Here is a 21,144-nt window from a genome sequence, read left to right as displayed (position 1 = left end):
CAGATGATTGGTGATTGGATAGATGTGTTTTTAGACTTCACAGATGTGTTACTAGGCCCACTCCCCAAGTGAGGGTAATTGCACACGTTACTATGTTCTACCCACTATGGAGTGTGAGGATAACATTCTACCCACTGTGGAGTGTGAGGATAAGAGCAGAAAGGAGGGTGGTTGCCATGTTCCCTACACTTGCACTACATCAGGACTTTAGCCACCTCCTGCTTCACTTCATCCCCAGAGGGTTCCATAAACAGCCACCCAGGTCCCAGAGGCTGCCCTCCAGGCAGAACACAGGTCACTCCTGAAAAATAAACAATGTCTTATTTTTCAGAGGAACAAAGTCAGGCTTTGGGAAATCCATTGTTTGCCAAGTAGCCGCTGCCAAGCCTCCATTTGCCCTATGATGCTCAGACATATGTCAACAGAGCATTCAACACACTGGGGGCAGGTGTTTCTGCAGGTGTGAAATCAAGGAAGTCCTTGGCCTCATTTCAAAGATTGCTTCATGGCTGACCCAAATGGAGTCCTGAACTCAAAGTGGCCTAGATTAATTATTTCTCTATTACCATCACCTAGGAAATGGATGTGAAGCATTTCTTCCACATAGATCCTCAGATTCCATCACCCCTACAAGGAAGGGTCTCCCTCATTTTCTGATTCTCCTTGGGGGTCTGATAGACTGGCCTACAGGCCAAGGAACACAGAGGAGGCCCATCCATTATCCTTTGAGCCAAGACCCCACAGACAGCAAATGCCAACTATATGGTAACAGGATTCCAAGATGGAGATCACCAAGGAAAGCAGAGATAGCCACACTGACTACACGACATTGCTTCTCATATAGTCTATTAATTAAGCAGTCACAACATCCCAAGAGAATAGTAGCAGAAATAGACTCGTCCTTTTGAAAGTTCTAGAACAATATGTAGACTTGAGAAATCTGCTGTGACCACTTGAAGCAAAGACTGTGTCACTCTACTTGATAGTATTTATTGAGTGAAATTTTCTTCATTTTCTTTCAACAATATTCAAGGCTCCCTTAGCCTAACCTCAGACGAAAGATCTTTCCTAACTTCCTTCTTCAATTAAAATTTATCTGCCCTATCTTAGTCTATCATAGACCTGCCTCTAACAAGATCAAAATTTTTAAACAAGCTTATATGGAAAATGCCTCATAGGTTGGGGGAAGGCTGCCCCTGTTATGCCACTAAGTTACTAAAAGATCTAGCCTCTGGGAACCTCAGAGAGAAGGTAAGCAAGACATTGGGTAGGAGAAATAATGGGTGATTTGGAGAGCTATTTTTTAAATTTAGTTTATTGTTACTATAGAGGCGATGTACAGAGGGGTTACATTAACATGAGTCAGGTAATGAGTACATTTCCCTTCACACAGTGTCATCTGTTCCCTCATTCTCTCCTATTCTTTCCATCCCATCTCCACCCACAGGTGCATAGTTCGCCTTCTTCAATGTCTGGTATGCTCTATGCTGCACTTTTCCACCCTTTTTCTGAGAGTTCTGTGCCCTCCCCCCACCCTTCTGAAGATATATACATGAATATGTTGTATATAAGGTAAAGAATAGAGAATTATCTGAAAAACAAAAAAAAAAGTCTTTTGTTTCCCTATCTTAGAAGTTCACGTATATATGATATATATCATATATATTATACATATACATATTATATAAATGTGAAGAGGCAGTGTGTCTTTGTGATTCTCTCCTAAGGCTATCCTCTTTTGGTCTCAGTGGATGTGTGTATCTAGAATATCCCAGTGTGTTTTAGATTTCTAATTTCTGCATATCAGAGACAACATTCACTATTTGTCTCTCTGATCTTGGCTTACCTCACTTAACATACTTTGTTCTAGTTCCATCCATTTCTCTGCAAATGACATTATTTTATTCTTTCTAATGGCTGTGTAAAATTCCATTGTATATAGACCACATTTTTTTTTATCCACTTGTCTATTGTGGGGCATCTGGGTTGTTTCCATATCTTGGCTGTTGTGAGTCATGTGGAAATAAACATGGAAGTGCAGGTACCCTTATCACACCCTGGTTCATGTTGCTCAGGGTAGACACCTAGGAGTAGTATGCTTGGGTTGTAGGAAAGGTCTATGTTTAGTTTTTTTGAGGAACCTCCACATTGCTCTCCAAAGTGGTTGTACTAGTTAAATTCTCACCAGCAGCGCAGTAGGGCTGGGGAGCTATTTTGGTACTTTACCTCCCAGTCTTGTATGATCTACGTGGGTGAAGCCATTGCTAACCCCACCCACTCCTCCCCGCCCTAGCCCCCTCCATTCTCCTCCTCTAACTGAATTAGTTAATTATGGATCTAGCATAATGAGCCTACATTTCTTCACCTTGAGAAAGTTTCAGAAACTAGTAGAAGGACCTGGGCAATTCTATGGAATCCCTAAAAGCCACTTAATGAGCCAATGGCTCAGTAAGTCAGCTATTTCACTGCAGAAACCACCCAAAGACCATTAACCCTCTCTCCCCAAACCATGTTGTTTTCCACATGTCCTTCTGATTCATTCACATTTGTTCTCTGACTCATGTGTTGTCCTTAATTACATCCTGTGCCGATGGGAAAACATCAGCCTCTTTGTTTTTCATTATGTGGTTGTTGGTCAGGAGTTTCTGACTTACACCATGGAACCTAAGGGGCAGCTACTGAAAGAATCCCACCCACTGCCCCATTCCTATATGCCATCCACATACCCATGCAAGGTCCCTTGAAGACACTCAACTATGTACACGAGCTCATGAGCACACACATACGTACATTCCCTTTGTTGGTGTCTCATTGCCTCAGTGTGAACCCAACTTCCTCAACCTGACTGACAGAAGGCTCAGAGGTCTTACCCAGGCTGTGTCTCCAAATTCATCTTGTGCCATGCTCCCTTTCATATTAAGATAGGCTTCTCTGGGGTCTTTTAATGAGGCCAATTCTCTCTCACCACAACATTGGCTCATACCATTCCTTCTACCCAGAGCATCCTTCCTCTTCCTCCTCAACCTTCAGCTCAAAGCTTAGAAGATGCTTCCCAAGGAAACCTTCCGGGACTCTCAGATGAGATTAGTTGTCTTTCCTACCCATCTCCCTCACACTTCTCAGGTCATATTTTTGTAATGGCTTGTTTAATGGTTGTCTTCACCCACACCCACCCCCGCCCCACCCACCACATGAGCTTGATCAGGACAGGACTATGTCTACATCTGACTTGTTCATCATGGTGTCCCAGGGCTCAGCATCATGCTTGGCATGCAAAGGACTTGAATGAATAAAGCTGGAAGAGTATGTCCCTTCTTAGGAGGGTCAGGTGCCTATCTGCTATGATTTCAATATGATTCATCCCCTCTGAAGCTCCGCTTATAGTTGGATCCTCACGGTAACATATTGAGGGAGACTTAATCCAACTATGGTGTTTAGAGATTGGGTCTTTGGAGATTATTAGCATTAGATAAAGTCATCAGGGCTGGGAATATGGCCTAGTGGCAAGAGAGCCTGCCTCGTATACATGAAGCCCTGGGTTCAATTCCCCAGTACCACATATATGGAAAACGGCCAGAAGTGGCACTGTGGCTCAAGTGGCAGAGTGCTAGCCTTGAGCAAAAGGAAGCCAGGGACAGTGCTCAGGCCCTGAGTCCAAGGCCCAGGACTGGCAAAAAAAAAAAAAAGTCATCAGCCGCCATCATTAAAGATTGGAGACTTTTACAAGGAAAGAGAAAGAGACCAGAGGATACACTCACACACACACACACACACACACACACACACACACACACACACACGTACTGGATCTCTTGCACCATCTCAAGATTCTGCCAACAAGACCATCCGTCACCAACCATTAGCCCTCAACCTTGCATTCCCAGGTCCATGAAACCAAATAACAACCTCTTTTCTTTTTAACTTACCTAGTCTGTGGTGTGTTCTTCACAACAGAAATGAGACTAAAATGCTATCATAATCTATTTGTGCTGCTACAGCAAAAAGATCTGAAACTGGCTAATTTACAAAAAAGCAAAACATTATTTCTTATAGTTCTAAAAGCTGAGAAGTCCTGGATCAAGTGCTGACACATTTAGTATATCTGTTTTCCAGATACCCAGTCACTGTTTTCCAGATACTCCCTTGAAGACTATAGCATCTAGAGAAAAGGAGCTCTCTCTCTCTCTCGCTCTCTCTCTCTCTCCTCTCTCTCTCTCTCTCAGATGATAAGAATGGAAAAGCAAAGAGAGAGAAGAAGTAGAGCTCACTTTTTAATTGGGAATCTATTTCTACCTTGATGGCATTAATCCACTGATGAGAGCAGAACCTTCATGGACTAGTCATGTCTCATTAGACCCCATCTCCCAGCTCTGCTGCATTGGGAATCAAGTTCACAACACATGCTGAAGGGAGGCACATTCAGGCCATAACAGTGACTTATATCTTCAGCCCTGATCACCTCCAGCACAGTTAAGCAATGTGCAATACTGCCCCCACGGACTTGCAGTAGCAGTACATGAACAGACAACAGGGGAAAGAAAGAGCAGCTTAGGGAGAAGGAGAAAGATGAACAGGGGAGGGAAACAGGAAAGAAGGGTGAGCACAAGGAACCTGTCCTCCAAACTTGGGTATAAGGGGCCACAAGGTCCATGCCAATATGCTTGGGGATAATTTTAAAGCCACTGAGATAAACAGAGCACATCTTTAGAATACCAACTTTACTTGTTGATGCTATTTTTAAATTAGTTCTAGATTACAAGAGACTTATGATAAAGTCAGATGAAAAACCTATATTGATTTTTTCATTGTTTTCATGTTTCTTTTTTGTTATCCTTAAACCCATGGTGCAAGCGGGTTTCAATTTAACATGTTCGTGAGTAGAATGTATCCTGATCAATGTCACCCCATTCATCATTCTCCTCCATTCCTCCTGACCCCCCACCGATCCCTTCAATTTACCTGGCTCCATTTTCACATACATACATTGAACCTTTTGACTGCATTTTCCTACCCTTCCTCTCTCCATTCATCTCCTCCATTGATTTTTTTAAAGGAAATAAACGAGATTTCAAACACCTTTTATGTGTTCATGGTTTAAAAACAGAATTGTTTGCTCTGTGTTCTCCCTCCCCTTTCTCCAGGCAATCCATGTTTCAAACTGTTGCCTTCAGATTTTTTGTTTTAAAATTCGGAGAGGCCCAGGCTTCCTCTCAACATGGTGACAAGATTCCAGGATGGGGAATCCAGAGAGAAGGGCCAGAGAAAGCCATGTTGCCTTTTATCGGTCAGCCTCCCAGCCTCACTTCCACTGTATTTAATTAATCTCTAAGGCTTTCAAGGTCTCTTAAAGGTCAGATGTTTGCAAAAAGTATTTGCAGAAGATAGAATTAGGAAGGTTGATATTAGTTTCATTTGTCATAGTGAGTATCCTGGGGCCTTCAGTGTAGCCATGTGAAGACTAAGGCTGCTGACAATTTCTTCTGTGATGCACTCACACCAGGCTTCAACCTTGTCAAGATGCTCGCAGGTGGCATGAATGTCTGTACCCTATATGTCAGACACATAACACAGATATTTCTCCTTTAACACTCAATAGTAGTTAAGTGCTGGTGGCTCACACCTGTCATCCTCGCTACTCAGGAGGCTGAGATCTAAGGATCATTGTTCAAAGCCAGTCCGATAAGAAAGTCTAAGAGGCTCCTATCTGCAATTAACAACCAGAAAACTGGAAGTGGTGCTGTGGCTCAAAGTGGTAGAGGGCTAGCCTTGAGCAAAAAAATCCCAGGGACAGCGCCCAGGCTCTGGAATCCTCACCATTTTACACATGAGGACAAACTCAAGTTTAGAGAAATTAAGTAATTTCTTCAAGAGATGACAAGGATTTGGTCCAGACATAGACTTAGGATCTATGTTTTCTTCCCCCAGAACTCTGCTACCTGAGAGCTTTGAGGGCACTTGTTAGGGACCCTCCTTTATGGTTAATTTTCTTTTTTTTCTCAAATTTTTATTATCAAACTGATGTACAGAGAGGTTACAATATCATACGTTGGGCATTGGATACATTTCTTGTACTGTTTGTTGCCTTGTCCCTCATGCCCCCCTCCCTCTCCCCCTTACCCTCCCCCCCCCAGGTGTTCAGTTCACTTACACCAAACAGTTTTGCAAGTATTGCTTTTGTAGTTATTTCTCTTTTTTTACCCTGTGTCTCTCAAATTTGGTATTCCCTTTGAATTTCCTACTTCCAATACCAGTAAACACGGTTTCCAATATACTCAGATAAGATTACAGAGATAGTGTAGGTACAACCATATGAAGGTGATACAAGAACATCATCAATAATAGAAACTACACATACACATAGGACGTTGAAAGTAGTTACAACTGTGATATATCAATTGTTTCCATAACATGGAGTTCATTTCACTTAGCATCATCTTATGTGTTCCTAAGGGTATAGCTATTGGGCCTTGTGATGCTCTGCTATGGCTTGCCTAAACCTGTACTAATTATTCCCAGTAAGGGAGGCCATAGAGTCCATGTTTCTTTGGGTCTGGCTCACTTCACTTAGTATAACTTTTTCCAAGTCATTCCATTTCCTTACAAATGGAACAATGTCATTCTTTCTGATAGAGGCATAAAATTCCATTGTGTATATGTACCACATTTTCCTGATCCATTCATCTATGGAGGGGCATCTGGGTTGGTTCCAGATTCTAGCTATGACAAATTGTGCTGCGATGAACATTGTTGTGCTGGTGGCATTACTGTGATTTTGTTTGTGGGCTTTTGGATAGATACCCAACAGTGGGGCTGCTGGGTCATAGGGGAGTTCTATATTGAGCCTTCTGAGGAATCTCCATACTGCTTGCCAGAGTGGCTGAACTTTATGGTTAATTTTCTTCACCCCACACTCATAGCAACTCACTTCATCCTAAAACAACCCAGAGAAACTATCAGAAAACCCCAACTTCAGCCTGGTACTAGTGGCTCACTACAGTGATAGCTACTCAAGAGGCTAAGAAGTGAAGAACACCAATTTAAAGCCATCCTGGGCAGACAAATCTGAGAGATTCTTATGGCCAATGAAGCAGCAAAATGTCAGAAGTGAAGTTATGGATTAAACAGTACAGCATCAGTCTTGAGTAGAAAAGTCAAGTGAAAACACAAGGCCTTGATTTCAAGACTCCACTACTGACACAAAAAGAAAAGAAAGAAAACCCCGCCATCTCCTTTAAGCTCCAGAAAAAGGAAAATAAGACAGGTTCACAGAATTTTGACACAAACTGATATATGCATCCTTCCCCTTCCAAAGAATTTTTGTGTATCATAACTATATTTGGGGATCACATGTCCTAGATAACAAAGGAAAAGTAAACATTCCTTCTCCATTCTTACTGTAAGCTTCGAGGGCACTGGAGGCTACACTAAGAGCAGAAATTGGATCTTCTTTCTCTGCCCAGAGACAGATAACAAAATTTTCTCTTCTTCTCTGCCCCTTCCTTTTCCCCCTCTTCTACTTCCCCCTCCTGCTTTTCTTCCTTCTTCCTTTCTCTTTCCCTTCCCTTTCTCCTTCCCTCTCTCTCTTCTTTTCTTCACCTGTATCATCTCCCAGCTCTATCTGGTTAACCAGAAAAAGTCATAAATGAAATACCTGATGCTCAGACAAAGTTTTAAATCTTGGCCACTACTGACATTTAAAGCAGATAATTCTTTATTAAAATACTTTGCTTTGTGTGCTATAGACTGTTTCATAGCATCTTTGGCCTCTACTTGCTAGAACATACCAGTAGTACATGTGCTAACACACACACACACACACACACACACACACACACACCCCACTCTCTAAAAGTCTTGATTGTCACAACGTCTCCAAAAATTGTCAAATGTTCCCTGGGGGACAAAATATCTAAATCCACTAACTTGACCACATACACCAAGGAGAGACCAAGGAAAATCAAGTCAAAAGCACTTATTGTTGGTGCTTGTGCCTACCAAGCTTTTCCTTCTCGTCTTTGTATTTTTCTCCGCCTGTTGTAGGCACCACAATTTGCTATTGTAGCTGAAGCTGTCAGGACCCACTAACCATCCTCAGCCTTGGAGCAGCACTCTGCCTGTGTATGCGGCTATATCCCATCCCAGAAGCTCTCAATGGATGACTGGCATAAGCTGGTACACATCCCTGCTTCCCTACATTTGAGGAAGGATATAACCCTGAGGAATTTCCCTCAGTATTAGGTTCTATCCACCCGTAAGGGTAATCCACTTACTACTGCTTCCTTAGCCCCTCAGCCTATCTGGCATATGGTAGGTACTAAACAAATACTTCTTGGGTCTAGAATAAATGAATTCAATCTGAAAGGCTCCTGACAGCTTAAGCCAACAGGCTGAGGCCCAGAGAGGGGAAATACGTTGTTCAAAGGTGCACTGCCAGCCACTGACAGAGTTCAAAGTAGAATCAAGTTCTAGACATTCATATTGCTGTGTACTCTCTGCTGAGAGACACAGCTGGGAGACAGACCAAGAAGGAAGAACATCAAGTCTATTTATAAATCAGGGTATGAAACAACCCAACTCCTCCTCGGCCTTCAGGACGCAGCTGAGCAGCTCCCTGAGAAGACCCTTCTGGTTCACCTCAGCAGCTCAGTCTGTCCTTGGTGTCCTTGCCATTACTACATTAACCCCATCACAGCAAGCACTACAAGACATCCCCCCTCAATTCTTCTCTGCTTCCCCTTCTTGTTCTCCCTCCCCCTTTCCCCTTTCTCTCCTTCTTCCCCTTCCCTTCCTTCTCTTTCTCTTTCTCTCCCTCCCTCCCTTTCTCTGGACCAGTACTGGGGTTTGAACTTAGGGCCCAGGCACTGTCCCTGAGCATGTTTAGCTAGAAGCCAGCATTCTACAATTTGAGCCTTACAGCTCCACTTCTGGCTTTCTGGCAGTTTATTTGAGAGGAAAAAAATCTCACAGACTTTCCTCCCTGAGCTGGCTTTCAAGTGCCACCCTCAGATCTCTGCCTCCTGAATAGCTAGGACTACAGATGTGAGCCACTTCACCCTTCTCTTTATCTACATCATTCAGCCTAGAACTAGGCAGGTGCATAATGACCACAGAGTAACTTACTGTACAAATATAGAGCTATGCCACACAGCTACATAATTCCTTTGTGCTACAAGAATTATAGGAATCTTGGTACCCTCTGCTTCTAAAATAATCAGGAAATCATTCCTCTAATATTGAATTGTAGAGAACTTTGGGAGATACTGCAATAAAGGCAGTGCATAACATTTGCTAACAATTACTACATACTAAGTATACTTATATGCATACTACGTATCCTGCTACATACTAACTATCTTATATCTAATGCTCATATAAACTCTTTGAAGGGTATTAACCTTGATGTAAAATAGACAATTCTTTGCAACAACTGTGTACTGTCCAATGTCCCAGAAACAAGGGGTGGACACTGTAGCTCAAGCCTGTAATCCTAGTTACTCAGGAAGCTGAGATATGAGGATCATGATTTGATGCCATCTGAGCCAGGAAAGTCCATAGACTCTTATCTCCAGTTAACTACCAAAGAGCCAGAAGTGGGCTCAAGTGATAGAGTACCAGCCCTTCCTGTCAGTATCCAGTCCCTGAGTTCAAATACCAATACTGGCATACACACACACACACACACACACACACACACACACACGCACACGCACACACACACACACACACACACAATCAGCAACAAGAATAGGATTAGATGTACAGATCCAAACAGCCTGACTTGATAAGCCAGTGTTCTCATCCTTAGCAAGCCCTATCCTTAAGGAACACCCTATTCTTCAATAGGACAAATAAAAGGCAATTATGTGGAAGTGCTTTTATCTAACATACCTCTTCAGTCCCTGGACAGTGAACTTGTAAAGGGTAGAGACCACACTTTTCCTTGTTTCTTCTATAACAAGTATTGTGTTTACTATAAAATAGCTGCTGAATAAATGTGGATGAGTCCATATGCCATAGGTGAGACACAGTGAGAGTTGCAGCCAGGGTGTCCATCAGCCAAGCTCTGTGTGGTCAACATGCACATGAACTTTCTGGAGGGAGAGGGCTTAGATTCAGAGACCTCCATCTACTGCACCAGCTCCCTGCCATCAGAAAGTGGTCAATCAAAACCCAACTCAGCAATATCCTTCTCCATTGAGTATCTCTGATTAACCCCACTGGGTCTCTTTAAACCCATTCACTTTGCAGAAAACTGAGATCCATAGGCCCAGAATACTTTGATTCAAGCCAGGGTCAGAGGTTGAGCAGAAGCTAGAATCTTCATCACCCCGGTCCTCTGCTTCCTGCCCCTCTGCAGGTTGACATGAAAGTCCACGGAAGCGTGGACTGCTTACTCTCCTCTGTTCTCATGATTCCTCAAGAGCCGAAGACCGGATTGGCTGCAGAACTCAGGGATGTGAAAGATGAGACAGTTCAAGTCTTCATGTTGGCACTCTGAACTGGGCTAGTGGGAAAATACCCATCTTGTTCCTCCCTGAACATGCGATGGATCCAGCTGTCTAGCTAGTCAGACACCCAGTGCTTTATGTCCTGGTGCTGCCCCTCAAGAGACAGATGGCGTTCTGGATTTGGCTCACACAGAACAAGTCAGAGACTCTTAAGAAAAGCCAGGCAAGCCCTCATCTCATCTCATAGCACTTGAGTTTTCAGCCAAGCTTTCCATATCTGAGCTATCTATTCCCAAATAAGTAGTGCCTCTAGGCTTGGGCACTAGAAAAGACAGACGAACCTGTGCCCCTGCAGGGTTCCTGCTAGGCTGTTCTGAGTCGGGTGGTGCCCTTGTTTGGGCCCCTACCATGTTGCTTCAGCATTCTTGGACTTACCACATTGCAGCTTACCAGCGTCTTCTCTCCCCAGAGAGCCTAGGGTCAGGCACCCATTTGAATCATAGCTAAATCCCTAGCACATAGCACGCTGCCAGATGTTCAATAAAGGATCAATAAATTAAATTACAATTACTCAGCTAAATCAGAGCCAAGACAGTAAAATGTGCTCCCTTTCGCATGTGAAGAGGCCAGGATTTATTGAATCTGGCTCCGTGAAGGGTACAGAGGAGGGAAAAATGTGAACAGGAGCTCCAGAGCCTCTCCCTTGCATGGTTAACCTGGAGGCAGGATCATCAGAGAGAACAAATGTGTGACACAGAGTAGGAGCTCCTAGCACAATGGGGGGGTGGGGGCGGAAACAGCAAAGCATTTGTTCTGCTCAGAGGAGCTTTTCACTAGTCATATGGGGCAGGTCACCCTGACTCATCCATTGTCTCCCTTGGCCCTCATTCAAGCCAATAGTATCCAATAGCCAGCCGATCACCTGGGTGTGGAGATGACGTCAGGAAATGCAGCCCTTCCTCTTGGGAATGAAACAGGCCCAGCCAGTAACCAGTATGGAACTGATCCCCCAGGTGATATTTGTTTGTAGATTTAATCTGGGGCTTGACCCCACAACTGCAGCTGGGGTCATGTCCTGCACCAGTCTGCTAGGCCAGGCCTAGTTCAAGGCTTTGGGGATCTGAAGAAGGCACCATTGACCTACCAAGCATTGCTCTTATCTCCAGAGGGGCAGGACCTTGCTCCTGAAGATGCACTGCAAACTAGCAGACTGCTAATTCAGACCAGCAAAACCGGGGACATTCTGGCAAGCTGAGAGTATGGTGAGGCTGGATAGCCCAATGGCTCATGCCTGCAATCCTAACTACTTGGGAGGCTGAGATCTGAGAATTGTGGTTCAAAGCCAGCCCAGCAGGAAAGCCCATGAGGCTCTTCTCTCCAATTAACTACCAAAGATCCAGAAGTAGAGCTGTGGTTCAAGTGGAAGAGTACCAGTCTTGACTGAAAAAGCTAAGGGCCAGCACCCAGGCCCTGAGTTCAAGCCTCAGTACTAGCACCAAAAAAAAAAAAAAAAAAGTGTGGGGGGCCTGGGTGATGCAGCCATGAGGGAATGAGCCTCAGAATCCAAAACCCAAACTACACACATGCACTGGAGGTGTCAACCTCATCTCAAGTCTTCATCATATACCCAGCATGTTCCTTTCTGAACTAAACCTCATTCTGACCTTCCACCACCCACTCCAGCAGCATGTGGGACAAGCCTCTGCTACCTCTTCCTGTTTAAGAAAGAAATGCCCCCCACCCCCAAAATGTCCCAGGAGCTGCTGATGTGACACCCCTGTGTCCTCCTTTCAAAGCAAACCCAGAAAAGTACTGATGATTCCTGGGGTCCCTCAAATTGTTCCCAAGCTCTGATCTATGAATTGTTTTGATTTCTTGCTTTGAACTCTTCCCATCCTGCTCCAGCGGCAGACAGAGATACTGAATTAAGCGACAGACAAGTTGGAGACAATGAGCGCCAGGGGCCCCTCCCTCCCCCTCCCCCTGCTCCCCTCCCCTCTCCTCCCCAAATCTGCAGACATCTGCTAGCTGGAGCCCGGTCATAAAGAAGAGCTGGCAGGAGGGTGAGGTACTGCCCTGAGCCCTCCAACGGAGAGGGCTCACCCCATTTGCGATGGAGCCTTTGTCTTGCACCCCTCCATAGAGGTGGCTGGCCTAGGCTGGAGATTTAACCAAATTATAATGAATGATCCTCAGCAGCGCTGTGCCCCTAATTAGAACAAGTCGCACAGACATATTGTCTCCCTGATTTCCTCTGTTCCATTTCTCGCCCTCTCTTTCTCTGCTCGGGACACATGGGCCCCATTAAACATTCTAGTATTTAATGTGGTTCCCTTAAATTACTTCTCAAGTTTTCGAGTTCCATTTAGAATTGGATTTTACTCTTTGGACTGTGTTTTTGATTTGGGGCTTTGTACATTTCATTGGCGCTCTTTATCTCCACCTAGTGGAGACTGTGAGCATGGCTTAGCAACAACCCCGCTGGGAAGATGGGGCAGCAACACCTCAGTCAAATGGAATGTGGTCTCTGGGAGCCTCAGTTACCTAAGACTTCTGCATCTTTCCTGAAAAAGAAGGACGATGCTTAACAGAAAGCTAACCTGAAGTTACAGATTTGATGACTTCCTATCAAATCTAAAAGGTGAGGACCTCCTGGGTACATCATAATTTCAGGCCAAAAAGGAAAGAGGCAAAACCATCTCTCCCCGGCCCATCCCAGAAGTCACTGTGGAAACACCCTACATCGGGATTCCCTTAAGATGATCATAGGCCTGAAGGCTACAGGCATGGCTCCTGGAGCAGAGCAGACAGAGATAGCAAGGGCAGACATGAAAAGCATACCTCAGGCAGCTCAGAGAGCTGAACCCTGTCCTCTTGGAGAACTGGTATGTGTAATTTTCCCCTCTGGGTGTCTGTCTGGATATATGAGTACTATATCTACACACCCACACCCAGATAGATAGGAATCTATAAGGAGTGCAGGAAGACGATTCCAAGGGAAGATAGCATCAACCACAGCCGCTGGCGGGTCTGTGCAGAGACAGATGGCATTCTATGCCTGTGTTCCCAAGCAGCAATTCCAGTTCCTTAGGTTAGGAATATTCCAGGTAGAGCCTTTGAGATGGAAATGCCTTGGGGCCTCTGCTCCTCCCTAATGCCCTCTGGTACGTGCCTGGAAATGTTCGTGTGATGCCTGAAGATAGAGAAGCCAAGGCTTCCTAAGGCAGCCTATGGCATCCGAGAGATGTTCAGATAACAGAGCACATGACAGGGTCTGGACAGAAGAGGCTCCAAGCATCCGTTACCCCAAGAAGAATGTTTAGCCTCCCTGACATCATGTTCAATTAACTGATATTAGCAGGTCATAGTCTAGGGGCTGGGGATTAGGAAATAGATGCTCAATCATTTCCACTTTCTCCTGACTTAAGACATGGATACTACAAGGTCATCTCACACATTAACTCCGGTTTTTGAAATTTGTAAGTGGTATACAATTGTCATTTTTCCCCCTTGGAATCATGATTGGCAGTGTTTCCTTGATATGTCAACTAGTTTGTGTTTTTTGTTTTTTGTTTTGTTTTGTTTTTTTGCCAGTCCTGGGCCTTGGACTCAGGGTCTGAGCACTGTCCCTGGCTTCCTTTTGCTCAAGGCTAGCACTCTGCCACTTGAGCCACAGCACCACTTCTGGCCGTTTTCCATATATGTGGTACTGGGGAATTGAACCCATGGCTTCATGTATACGAGGCAGGCTCTCTTGCCACTAGGCCATATTCCCAGCCCTCAACTGGCTTTCTTATTCTATCCTGTGGTTCCAATTCTACTTCTGAAATGTGACCAGTCTCTTCCTCCACAACATACATCTCCTTCACAAATTTCTTTGCCTTTGGTCATCCAGGCAGAACATTCTAGAACATTCTTAGACTCCTCAGCTTCTCCTCACATCATATAATTTCTAATTGTGTGTGTGTGTGTGTGTGTGTGTGTGTGTGTGTTGCCACTAGTTGGGCTTGAACTGAGAACCTGGGCATTGTCCCTTAGCTTTTTCACTAGAGGCTAGCACTCTCCCACTTAAGCCACACCTCCACCTTTGGCTTTCTGGTGGTTCATTGGAGATAAGAGTCTCAGAGACTTTGCTGCCTGGTCTGGCTCTGAACTGTGGTCCTTAGATTTCAGCCTCCTGCAGAGCTAGGATTACAAGTGTGAGCCACCAACTGGCTCCTGGCACATCATTTCTAGAATGTTCTAAACAGACTCCAATGTGTCAACACTCTTCTCAAAAATCTGCTGCTTGTAATTGAATATGATTACTCCACATATCATTTGAGTAAAAATATAATGGGACCCACCTCTTCCTAGAGTACTGAATTTTAATTTTAAGTTAAGAATTGTGTTGGATTTTTGTTAATACTTCTGTTGGATTGTGAGCAGTCACATTGCACTGTTGGGTTATTCTGAGCTGACGGCCATTTAGAATCCTCAGGTTTGTCTCATTCAGTTTCCTGCCAAGACAACCTCTGCTGTGTTTTTGCCATTTGTGTTTTTGCACATAAGTGCCAGGCTTTGCATTTCAGTCGGTTAAATTGTATCTTATTGGTTTTGACCCAGCATTCCAACCTGTCAGGATGACTGTGGGTCCTCATGCTGTCACCTCTGGTATTAATTCTCCCTCCCAGCTCTGTGACATCTACACCTTTGATCAGAATGCCCCCTGAGTTTTCATGTAGTGATTCATCAGGCAGGATTAAGGATGGAGCCCTTCGTATTCTGCAAGAAATCCCCCTGAAAGTTGATGACCATTGTGAGCAGTTGGGCATAACTCCTTCAAGAAGTCAGGAGAAGGAGCAGTGATCTGAACTTTCTGCATCCCCACCCATGGGGCTTCCTGTCACTCTCTCTTCACCTCCCTGTTTCTGCCCTCCTCTTCCTCACCACCCCCGCCCCCGAAACCTACCTAGGTGCCTGCATCTGCCTATCTAGGCCTTCCTGGATGTTTCTCCTCATTTCCACCCCCATCTGTATTTCACAGAATCCTTTCTACTTCACTCCATGCCCCTGGGTGATAGGCTCAGGGTTTGCTGGTTCTTCCCTGGCCTATTCCCAGGCTGTCTCACTGGAGTGTCAGACTTGTACTCCCAGCCAAGCACTTGGCCCAGGCCAATGTGTGACTTCCCTTCCCACCACCTTTCTGGAGTTCAGCACATGGGCTGTGACATCCATCCAATACTCCACACTTTTTGGACTTAGCTGTGGAGCCAGCTGCAAATACACAAAACCCTACTCGTATCCAACCCACATTTCACCATCTCAGCCACAAAGAAACCATGAGAAGAGCTGTTAACCCTGAGCTGAAATTAAGACCTCCAATGTTTGTGGCATACACCTGATTCACAAACATGGTAACCTTATCAGAAGAGGAAATGAGGTTAGTTTGGACTCCCTTGTGCTCTGTGAAGTCATTTCACTTTCAACTGGCCACCACATTCCTTCCTAAATGCTCAGCCACCATCTGCTTCTTAATCCCTCCTGCTTCCCTGTTGTCAGGGATCTACCTCAAACTTACGTGTCTAGAGTTTCCAGGAACAGTCTCTCAACCCTATATGACAATCAAGATAATCTCTGCCTGGTTCCTGATTTTGGCACCACCTCCATAATTGCTTAAAAGTTTCTGACAGTGGCTTCCAATTCCAGTGGAAAGTTCTTCCCACACCTTGGGATGTGAGTCATCAGGCCAGTTTCTTGGACCCATTTAAATCAATTTCTTGTCACCTTCCTATCTGACCCCTTTATCTTTCTTGAGCTTCAAGCCAAGCAGGATGCCTTGTACAAGGCTCAGAAATACACACACACACACACACACAGACACACACACACACGCGTTCAACTGGCTTAAATAATAAGAAAACTGGATGCATTCACAAAATAAAAAATGGGAGCTAGAGGAGCTTCTGTACTGGTCACCTCAACACTACTTTTCTACTCTTTGGCTCTGCCAACTTTATCCATTTAATTCTTATGTGGCCACAAGATGGTATTTGCAGTTCCAACTATGCTGTGCAAACAACCCTGTTCCACACATTGCTTTTTAGAAGCAAAGACACATTTTCGGAAACCCAGGCAGACCAGTTCTCACATCTGATTGGTCAGATGTAAATATCATCACTACCCTTTAGCCAATCAGAGATGAGAATGGAAGGTGTTGGAAAATACAGAAAAGATGAGAACAAAGAAGGAAGCTTTCAGTGGACCCCTGCTGTCTCATTCACTGCTGGCTTTGGATCTCTACATATTGCTTGTTCTTCCTTTTCTGGCTTGACTTAGAAAATTTACTCTAGTTTTATTCCTATTCTGTGTTTTTAGCTAACATTATTTTCTTTGGCCCTATGCTTGCACTGTTTTTCATTGACCAGAGTCCTCAAAGACAGTCATTCTATTGCTCTCAAAAAAGCTTATCTCCACTGGGCCCTGGTGGCTCAATCCTGTAATCCTAGCTACTCAGGAGGCTGAGATCTAAGGATCACAGTTCAAAGCCAGCCCAGGAGAAAGTCTGTGAGACTCTTATTTCCAAGTAACCACCAGAAAACCAGAAGTGACACTATGGTTCAAGTGGTAGAGCACTAGCCTTGAATTGAAGAGCCAGAGACAGTACCCAGGCCCAGAGTTTAAGCCCTAGAACCGACAAAAAAAAAATGCTTATCTCATTAAATAAGAGTTTTACTCTAAGTTTTTTGTTGCTCTTCCCAAAGGCCCACTCTTTAGTAGCTCACCCTCAGGACCCCACAGGAAATATGTCCTGGTTCAAGTTAGGACTCACCATTGAGAAACCTATGTGCCTCACTGTGGCTTTAATTAATCACTCCTCTCTCATGGAGATCAGCACCCACTATAGCTTTATAAAAATGTCTTTGCTAGGAACATTCCACCTTTTGTTACGTGGTCATTGGCTACAGTACAAGACTTTTCTTTTTTTTTTTTTCTCAAATTTTTATTATCAAACTGACGTACAGAGAGGTTACAGTATCATACGTTGGGCATTGGATACATTTCTAGTACAAGACTTTTCTATGAGCATTTAGAACATGCTGTGGTTGTCACCGGAATCCTATTTGCTTTGTGGAATTGTTCCCTACACACCACTCCTAACCCACTGTCCCTTACTGAAGAAGCAGTGAGACCTAAGCCAGGTCAGCCAGTCAGTTGTCCCTCTTAAAATACTGATTAGTCCAGGAGTGGGCATGAGGCCAAGACTGCCAATTAGAGCTCTGTCTTGGGTGGAAAATAGAGATTGAGCAAGATAAAGGGTTCTTTTCTGCCTCAATAGCTAAAGTAGAAAGATAAAAATCTGAAAATACAGGAAGTTTCCTTTCCCAACTGTCAGCAGATGTCAATGCATGGAAAAGGGTGAGGCCACACCGGTCAATGGTGCCCCGTGGCCTTGCTTGACCTGAGAGCTTCCGAGTCACAGACACCAAATGACTCCCTTCCTTTGCCTGCCATTGGAAGTGTTATGAGTAGCCAGACATGGGTGGTCACACCTGTAAGTCTAGCTACTCCAGAGACTGAGTTCTGAGAACCACAGTTCAAAGCTAGCTAGGGCAAGGAAGTCCATGAGACTCTTCTCTCCAGTTAACCCACCAAAAAGCCAGAAGTGGAACTGTGGCTCAAGTGGTAGAGTACCAGTTTTGAGCAAAAAAGAGACAATGCTCAGGCCCTGAGCTAAAGCCCCAGTACACACACACACACACACACACACACACACACACACACACACACACACACACATATCTAATAGTGGTCGATTCCAGACCTCTGGTGCACTGCACCAGTGATTTCCAGAAGACTCAACAGAAGTGGGTGGCAGCTCAGACAGCTTTTGGCAGGTTCTCCCTCACACCTGATACACACAATCAAGACAAAATACTTTCCAGTGACATCAGGGCTACTCTTCCCACAGAGAATTCCACATCGTGTCCCAGGAGGACAATACTCACTGCCATGATGCATGTGCCCCGCCTTAGGATAATGAATATACCACTTGCTCATGCCTGTTAGCATGGAGAACAAGGTTGACAAACCTTGGACTGAGATTTCTTCAGAATCCCTAGAATTACTGTCTCTAGTACTATATGCCCTTTCATAATAGGCCCTTAGTAAAGAGGTACTCTGAGGCCAAACTGAGAGTGTAATCAGATTTCAACATGGTAGAGAATAAAACTGTCAAGATAAAAAAAAAAGAGGGCTGGGGATATGGCCTAGTGGCAAGAGCGCTTGCCTTGTATACTTGAAGCCCTGGGTTCGATTCCTCAGCACCACATATACAGAAAATGGCCAGAAGTGGCGCTGTGGCTCAAGTGGCAGAGTGCTAGCCTTGAGCAAAAAAAAGAAGCCAGGGACAGCGCTCAGGCCCTGAGTCCAAAGCCCAGGACTGGCAAAAAAAAAAAAAAAAAAAAAAAGAGCTCCAAAGGTGTGTCATGGGGTGAGAAATAGGTACATTCATTAAGACCCCTATTACCAAGTTATCCAGAAAAGGTACCCCAAGTCATTCCAGAAAGAAATAGGTGGGGAGACAAATTAGGAATCTTAATTCTGAAGGTGAATTGCCCAAAGGAATGAAGACCCATGCTTGGATGCAGCTGTAGGGTGCTGGCACTAGACAGCCCAGGGTGTCTTATCAAAGCCTCTGCATGCAACCAGAATGAATTCTTATTGACTGATTGTGACTGTGATGACATATCTATGCCAAGGATGTACCCTCAAAGTCACTATCAGCTGAGAGTTTCTTTCTGTAGAGCATTTCTAGGGTGGTTTATGTTCTTCCTCCTCAAGGTCACCTAACACTACCCTGTCTGTTCCAAGGGGGTCACAGACACACCATATCCACAGTGCTCCAGAATTCTCCCAGCAGTTTATTCATTCACATGAGAAAAAAATGGGGGATTCCCACAGTAACAACTCACCCCACAACATCAAGGAGTTAGGCAGAAGAACAACGCCTAAACAAATCCGTATGCTCAAAGGAAGGGTGGTTCTGGCTGCCAGAGTGCCCGCCTATTTGATTTTTCCTGGCCAGCCTTCCTCTTAGGCTTATGCCGACATCCTAGGAAATGACAGAGCTCAAGTAAAAACAAAAACTAATTAATGCTGCTGACATTCTACGTGAAATCAGAGATCCCGTCCCAGAGCTTAACAAGAATTGGTCTTCCTCCTCTTCTCCTTGTAGAATAGCACTTTGCAAAGCCCAAGAGATGCACCCATGTAGATTCATGGTAGTCAATCTCAAGTCGGTCCCAATGATCCCTTCCTCTTGGCACTTGCACCTTTGAATAGTTCCCACCCACATTGTCTTAGGGTTCATCTATGTGGCCAACCAAATGCTGCAGACGTTATGGTAGGCTGTTTCCAAGAAAAGGTGCTGAGTTTCCTCTCTGTCTCTGAATCACCCACTCTGGGAAATCCAGCTGCCATATAATGGGAACACATTTGAAGCCCCTCTAGAGAAGTTCCTGGAGGAGGACGTATGGGCTCCTGCCAATAGACCCTCAGCCAATCACCATGCGAATGAGCCATCTTGGAGATGGTTCTTCCTGCCTCAGCCAACATCTTGGCTACAAACTCAGGACGCAACCTAAGCCAGAACTATACAACTGAGCCATTTTGAGATTCCTGGCTCTCAATAATTGATGATGTTAAAGTACTACTTTAGCTGTCGGGCTTTGTGGTTATTAGTTATGCAGCAACCAGTACAAATGTGGGTACCAGGAGTGAGGTGCTTTGATTTAAAAAAAAAAATCTGAACAGGCAGGATTGACTTTGGAATCAAGCAGTGGGGAGAAGATGGAAAAAATTTGAGGACAGTGTCAATGGGAGCTTGAAGAGCTTAGACAAAACTACGGGGACATTAGGACCTTTGGGTTGGGGGCTGAGAATGGAGGAGAGTAAGGGCAACTTCCTTGGAATGGAAAAGAATATCATCCTTGTTACTTTGTGGTGGGCAGATGAGCAACATCATCACTTGTAATGATGTGAAGAGGCAATGTATCTTTAAGGGACTGGATGTAGCTAAGAAGATTTCTAAACTATATGTTAAGAAGTACCACCTGGTTGCTTATAATGAATCCTAGAGAAATCAGATTGTTTTAAATGACTATGGCTGGGCCTGGTGGCACACACCTGTAATCCCAGCACTGGGGAGACTGAAGGAGGAGGATCTCAGGTTTGAGGTGAGCCATCATCAGATGCATAGCCCAATCCTGTCTCAAGAAAAATTGTGAAACCTAAAGGCTCCAGGACTGAGTAATCTTAGGAACTTCTCAATCCCCCAAGATGCCATCCAGTGCTAAAATACAGGGACAGCTTACATACACGAAAACCATGGGAAAGAAAACCATGGTGATAAGATGAAAATAACATTGAAGCCTTTTGTGAAGACCTCAGAAAGCTCAGAGGTGAAACCGTCATCAGACAGAAACCTTTCTAAAACAATGCATGTGCGCCTCTCAAATACTCTCAAATAAACAGTAGACATTCTGAGAATGTTCTCCCTCAGTCTTGTCAACAGAAGCCTATTGATTATCTCAATGAATCTTCTGGGTATGACTTTTGTCTAATAGCATGAGACAATGTAGTTCAGAGGGAACCTCCCAAGTTTTCCAGAAAATCATATGTACAGAAACACTACCAGCTTGGAAAGAAACTATAC

The sequence above is a fragment of the Perognathus longimembris genome, chromosome 17 (assembly GCF_023159225.1).
Source record: "Perognathus longimembris pacificus isolate PPM17 chromosome 17, ASM2315922v1, whole genome shotgun sequence".
In the NCBI taxonomy this organism is placed as follows: domain Eukaryota; kingdom Metazoa; phylum Chordata; class Mammalia; order Rodentia; family Heteromyidae; genus Perognathus; species Perognathus longimembris.
Note: the sequence above shows the minus strand (reverse complement) of the source record.